The sequence below is a fragment of the Larus michahellis genome, chromosome 5, assembly GCF_964199755.1.
Source record: "Larus michahellis chromosome 5, bLarMic1.1, whole genome shotgun sequence".
Lineage (NCBI taxonomy): Eukaryota > Metazoa > Chordata > Aves > Charadriiformes > Laridae > Larus > Larus michahellis.
Window position 1 is genome coordinate 67,440,897 of NC_133900.1, and position 7,421 is coordinate 67,448,317.

The following is a 7,421-nucleotide window of genomic DNA, read 5'->3' on the forward strand; positions in this document are numbered from 1 at the left end:
AGCTCTATTTCTCAACATGCTTAATTAAAATAGACATGTTCCAAAAATTACACAGATAGACTGCTATCTTTCTGGAGGTGAGATTTCTATATCGTACTCCACAGTACATTGTAAGCGTGACCTTTTTCTTTTAATGTAGAGCTTGCATAGCATTTGGGTACCTCACCTAAAACTTACCTGCTGGTTCAGCTTCAGACTCATGGCAATTTGTAGCCTTAAAGTGTCAATAGGGCTCTGAATTACATTTTCAATAGTTGTTTCAGTTTTATAAATTTGAATTATGTCATGATTGATGTAACAGGGAGCTGAAAAGCTGATATTCTTCCACTCCAAATCCTCAATTAAGTGTTTGCAAAGTGTGCCTAGCTCTCTAACAGCAGTGGGCACTGTCCCAAATACAATGATAATTATTCTGGCAGTAGCTGCTGCATTTCCTGTAGAAGGGAGTGTTTTCCTTTCTTATGATAGTATCATTTGACAGCTTACCCAGAAAACAAGTGAGTTGTCCAATGATGCTATCTCCATCTCACCCAGCAATTATATATTTTAATGATTCTCAGGATAATGGTTTTATCAGGGGACAGGAGGACTGGCCACCCCAGCAAGTGGAGCTGGTCAGGCCCGTGGGTGGCGGCTAAGGTCAGCCAAGAACCCAGATAACCAGACAAGTCCGTAGTGATGGTGAAGGTTATGATGCGAAGCCAGGACAGGAATTCGACAAGTAAGAGACTGTCTCAGGCGTGGTTGTGGTAACCAGGGTTAGCCACAGTCCTGTGACCATTAGTAAGTCCATAATGATGGGGCTGGTCTGAGGTCAAACGAGGTAGTCACATTTGTGGCTGAGATTCAGGGTCTGGATCAACAAAGAATGTGGCTCTGCACTGGCATAGCTGCAGTGTAGCTCAGAGATGGACCAAAAGCAAGAATCCAGCTGAAATGCACATCCTGAGAGAAGGTGAGTGGGCCAATTCAGGGGCTGCCACAGCTCTTTGGCAGCTGTGTATCCCTTTTCAGCATGGCGCAGTTGCAGTATCAGAGTTGGCTCTGAGTCCAAGCAACCCCCAGGAGTGCGGGTGTATGCTTGGGGCACTGACAGATATATCCTATGGGGGAAGTTAGGACTAAGTGCAGGCTCTGGTAGGAAGGGCAGCCCCAAGCCCTCCCAGAGAAGCTGTGTCACTGTAGAAGAGATTTAAAATTGCACTGAAAGCAACTGAAAGTGTGACGGTTGTGTTAGGGCAAACATCAAAAAGGGGGAGGTATGGATGCTTCTCTTGCTTAAAAGGTTGCATATATTTTACAGTAAACATTATGGACTAAAGTAGAGAAACAACTCCAAAATTAAAGACCAGTGCAAAAATTATCTTTCAGTGAGTTCCAGTGAGAGCATTGTCAAGTAAGCTAGATATTCATGTTTTTGCTTTGTCTTTTGAATCAGTGATCTTTACTTCTTCCCTCTCCGGTAACATACCTTAAATAGAAGTAGCAGAAATTGATCATCCGTTTTCTTCTTTCAGCCTTTGGCCACTGCGGCCTTAACCACCTGTACAAATTTTGTGTCTCCAAAGACAGATTAACACCTAAATCTAGAAACTCAGGGAAACAATCTTGTTTGAAAGCACTAAACATCAACAGCTGTGCATTTAACCGTTCTCAATACAATCTGCTGGTGTAAAATTTTGGCATGTAGGCAAGTGTAAACATTTGTGGGAGCATCAGGAACAGAGTCTGAAGTGAACAATAGTGTGCAAGAACCAAGTGGTTTGCAGCAGGGCTTTTGTACCTCGAAAACTTGGTCCTTAAATACCTGCCTTTAGCAAGAACATAGTAATATTGCATAGTAAATGGTGCTATAACTTCATGTCTCAGGCAAAACCAAAATATTATTACTATTTTGATTATAATTACATCCTTTATTAAGATGAATAATTCAGTACTACACACATGCAGAATAGAGGACAGATTTCAATTTGTAAATCATAATACAGTATATCAGTCATAAGCTTTAAGGTAAAATATATCTTTCCAGCATCTTAAATTTGGACACGATTTATGCATGCATTTTTTAAAGCACATCATCTCTTAATTGTAATCGATTTTTGTTGTGACGAACAGCGTATTTCAGCTAAGGCAGTATTCACATGTTGAAAAATGCTCTAGACAACTTTATGTTCTGCCAATAGCCCAATTATTCTATAGAGTCCTTCTGCCCCCAAGCACTAATTATATTAATAAGAATTATTAAATATTAAAATTAGCTACCAGAGTTTTCTAAGAACAGAGTAATCTTCTAAATGAGAACTTCTTATACAACCCTAGGTAGCTAATATTTTTGAGGTTTGGAAATATATATTTTCTATTATATCCAAGGAGAATGGTGTGCGTATGTGTTATATTTATATTGCTTTAGTCACACCTGAATGAATATGAAGCACATCTTATTCACTCAGAAAAAAAAAATGAATTGTCTTTTGAAGAAGGCTTTAGTAAAGAGCCAGAAATTCACATAGCTGCATACAGTATGCAGAAATGATTTTCTGTTCATTGGAGGGTCGTTAAATTACCTCTGGTGTTTCATCAGCATGCCCTACTTATTTGTACTGCACTGAAGTCAGTCAACAATGGTGGTATAATATATTATATATATTTATTATACATGCAACTTCTCAAAGGAAATATGATACTTCACTAAAAGTCTGATCCAAAGCAGGGTAGAAATCAGGAACAGTTTGTCTTTTAAGTTCAACGTGATTTTGATCAAGACCAAACTGTATCTTAAATAAAATACATGTAGTTCCTCACATGAGGTACAGAAGCTGGTAGAATCAAGTGGGTTGTTACATTCAATGCCTACACACATCAATGACATCTTAAAGGAAGAGAAGTCTAGAGCACTGCAAATGATACTGCTTATTTTGCTTTTCCGAAAAAAAGTGTAAATAAAACCCAACCAACTTTGGAATTAACATAACACCATAACACCAGTTTCACCATGAAAGTAAAAAGCAAATAACTTGTTTTGGTCCAGTCAGCTCTTCCCTGAAAAATTTAATTTTCATATAGAAAGTAAAAAAAATATTTTTTTTTTCTAGTGCTTCTGCTTTTTGTTTGTTTGTTTCTTTCTTGCCAAAGCTAAGCAACCACTTGACAATTTTAAACAGTCTCAGCGACACTTTTTTTTTCCCTTTTTCAAATGAATCGTCTTAAAGGACGATAAAAGGGAAAAAGTGTTAGATCTTGAGCACTCATCTAGGAGAGGACTAGTTTATTTAGTTTCTGATAGTTTATTTTGTTCTTAAGGACTATAGATGAGGAATGCACCAACCTTCTTCCAATGAATGTATCCCTCTGTTTTACTTTTTTTATTTTACATTATTTTATGATAATAAAGCTTACTCTTGTATCTTACATGATTCTTCTATCCAACAATACAAATGCATCAGCCTTTGCCTTATCTGCCACACACATAAAGAGCAAATTGTTACTTTCCTTTTCACAAAACTCCTCTGTATACTTAAGGGCTGTAGTCATATATATTCTCAGTCTCCGCTTCTTTAAGCTAAACAATGAACTTCTGTTTTTGAATAATTATGTGATTTTTTTTTGTGAAATCCTTCCTGTGCTTTCTTATCACTAGAGACACTCTGAACATAATCAAAGTAACATTTTTAATAAATACTCTGTGCTTAATCCTGAAGTTCTCAAGCACTAGGTAGATGTAAGCATAATTACTTTAGATTTATACAGGGAATGGGTCATGCATCATTTCAGATACTTTCCAAATTCACACATCAATCTATTCTCTCAAGCACAAATTCACAAGAACTGCCGCCTATACAAATAACAAAATCGGTTTATTTACCTCTGCATGTTTTTATACAATATGACTTTTTTTAGAAGAGATTCACTGATTTGTGTAACAGTCTCGAGCCACTTACTTTCAGATCACCCACAGATTTCCCGCATCTATATCATCATGCAAATAAACATCCTATAATTAAGATCATAATGCATTTTACATAATGCATTATATGGGTATTTTTCCATTATCCAAGGTATCTTTTTTTATTTACTATTCATTATTCCCATTACTCAAAGTATTCCTTCTCAAATAACAAAGACGTCAAGAAAGAGCAAAATTGAAATGGACAGTGACCTAGCATACAATCTAAAACATCATTAAATTTTTTAACTGATCTAAGAAGAGATAAAAATCATTGATATATTCAGTGGGGTTTATGAGCCATCCGATTTATACACCTGATTCACAATGTAAATTTTACCTACACTGAGTCAATGCAACAGCTGGAAATAAGTAGGGTGTTACAAGTGAAGCTCTGATGTCTTGTCCGTGTTGCCTTCTCTTACAAATAACAAAACCCCTTTGCCAGACTTAACAATATTTGTTTTCTGTTCTACTGTTTTGTCGCAGGGATCTGAGAATTCAACTGCAAGTTTTGGAAAGATAAAGGTAATGTAAAATACAGTGCTGAAAATTGTCTTTACCTGAATTTATTTGTGGGATGACATTTATAGTATAATTTAGCAAATGTGGAGTGCCCTTTTTGTTTGAGATTCACATTTAGGTATAAACCTGTAATAGCACAAACTGCTGATCGAAAAATAATTCAGTTTATTTTTATTTCCAATAGATTTCATTATAAAGAAGATTCAGTTAATGCTTTCAGACTAAGAGTAACATTACGGAGTTCTATGGCTACTATTCTAATTGTTTATTTTACAGTTTAATTTAATTGCACCATATTTATCTTTATTATTTTGGGACTTCATTTTCAGTGTGGCTTTTTCAACGTTTTGTGAATGAGGATAATTATCTCTTTTGATCTAACACAGACACAAGGGTCACTGATGCATACATATATTAAATGGTTTTGTTACTTTGTTTTGCTTTGTTTCATTCAGCTGCACAACATAATTGCAACTTTCTGTTTATACTTCTTAATTTTGGTTGCTTCTAATGATTCTGAAGAATTCATTGAGAATTTCTTTCTTTTTTCTAAAATGATACAGTTGTTGTGTTCTTTCTCTTCATAAAGCATGAAGAAGATGAGGGAATTTCAAGGACACACCAGATTTCAAAATAACCGTGAAAGGTAATTTTAAATATGCATGGCCTAACTACATAATGTATTTTCTGATCTGTTATAATCTGATGACATCTGAAACAGAAGACAAGGAGACCTATGGACTTCCCACAGATTATTTTTTAAAAAGTGAAATTAAGCCCTGTGCTCTGTGGTAGCTATATAAACATAAAGTCCTGAACATAAACATGTAAAAAAATTACAGTAAAGACTTAAATTAGTGAAAATCATGGTATTTATGAGACTTTGCCCCTTACTTGCAAGTACGCTTAGCACAAACTCACACATTGTGGTGGATATCATGAGCATGGATAATGCTTTTCTTTAAATGTTACTGGATGATCTTTTTTTCTTACCTTCAGTCAGAATATTTATCTTCAATATAATAACTAATATAGTTTGGAAATCTTGAAACTGGGAGCTAGTTTTTAGCTTCAATATACAGTTCAAATTAGTGACACGTATTTCCCACTATCATTAAAAAAATACAGTTAAAAATACGTGGAAAAGGGAAAAGAGCATACTGTTCCAACCTAACGAAACTTCTCTGTAATTGTGGTTATGAAATTTAAGATCACAACCGTCCAAATGCAAGGAGATTATGACCAGATGTGACCAAAGAGGCTAAAAGGAAGTTTAGAATTTCTGTATTTATTGATTACTTAGATGTACTTCAGTGTTTCAGTTTCCAAATGGTGGTATGATCCAGAAAAGAATAAAACTTCCCTCTATTAATCTGTCATTGACAATGTTCCCATGATTTATTTTGCATTAATAACCAAAGCATATGTAGTTACTGTCTCAGGCAGTACATTTTCAGGGTTCAAAGGTAAGATCTCGTGTGTTTTGGGTAGTTACTCTGTACTACAGACTTTCATGTTGAGTTTATTCATGGACAAATTGTGTGATGAGTCCTTCACCTTACCAGCTATAGAATAACATGGCCCTAAACAAGCTGCTGAAACAGTTTAGAGCTCTGGAATAGTTTCGTTATCTATTTCCTTAAATTGCAAGACATTAGCCAAACCTAGAAAAATTGTAATAATTTATGATACCAAGAACATAAAGATGTTAATAAATATATGTTTTGAGCAAATAATGCATTCTACCTAATACATTCTTCTTGTGCTTATACAAACAGATCTTTTAAATCAAATATATTCATTGCCAAAATTATTTATTGTATTTTTACCCATAGTAAGTATTGGCTTGTAACTTGCATTCAAACTGGGGTTCCTGCAAGAATCCAAAATTCAAAATTCAAAGCTTGTTGAGTAGCTTGTGTTGAGAATAGGCTGTTCCTGCCCTCTGATAGGATGAGAGAAATGCTTTAATAACTGAATTTACATTTGTATTTGTAAATTCAAAGCTCATTTTCTGCTCATATTCATTAATATTTGTTTAGAATCTACTATTTTCAAAGATGTATTTTTTTTAATAGAATACTAATGGGAAGAAGACATACAACATGCTAGGATGAAGATTGCCTAATTCACTGAAATGTGAGTAAATATTTTTAGAGGAAGTAGTTATATCTGGGCAACTTCTACATGAAGTATTGTTTGCAATAATAAGTATGCAAACATTTTAAATGATGAAAGGGCACAGAGTCTTCAGTTTAAGCAATATTTCAGACACAGATTACCTGTGTTTGACATTACTTGTTAAGCTATCAATGGTTAAAACATAACTGAAATGGCCCCTTGGTCATTTCCAAAATAGAACAGTTGCTAGACAACTGCCATCAATAATTTGCAACCAAGTCCTTGCTTATACATTTCACAGTACCTTTTTCCAGACATGCAATCAAAGTACGAATATGACATAGACATATTCCCAATGTAAACAGATTGTGCCAAAAAAAGGAAAATGACACATTTGAAGCCACTGTGTAGTATTGAATCACTGGGAAAAAATGTCAGTTAAAGGTTTTGCAGTCAGGAGGAATACATTCTGTTTCCTATTATACAACTCAACAATGAAGAATTTCCTGTATTCCGTATATTTCACTATATTTTCTTCAGTGTATTTTCCCCATAACATAGGAAATGGGACATTACTACACTCCCATGAAGAATAGGAAAACAATCCTGAGGAAGAAAAAATCAATTAATTTCTTTAAGGAAGAAGATTTTTTTAATAAAATTTTTGTTTAGGTCTAATGTGCACTAATAAAAAATGCACTAATAAAAAAAAACTGTTCATGTGTGGTTTAGATTTTATACATTTTTTTGATATATAAGCTATATCACTATTTTTTAACTTTTCCAGACAAGACTCTTGTCTACAATATGTAAAAGGATGTATACAAATAGT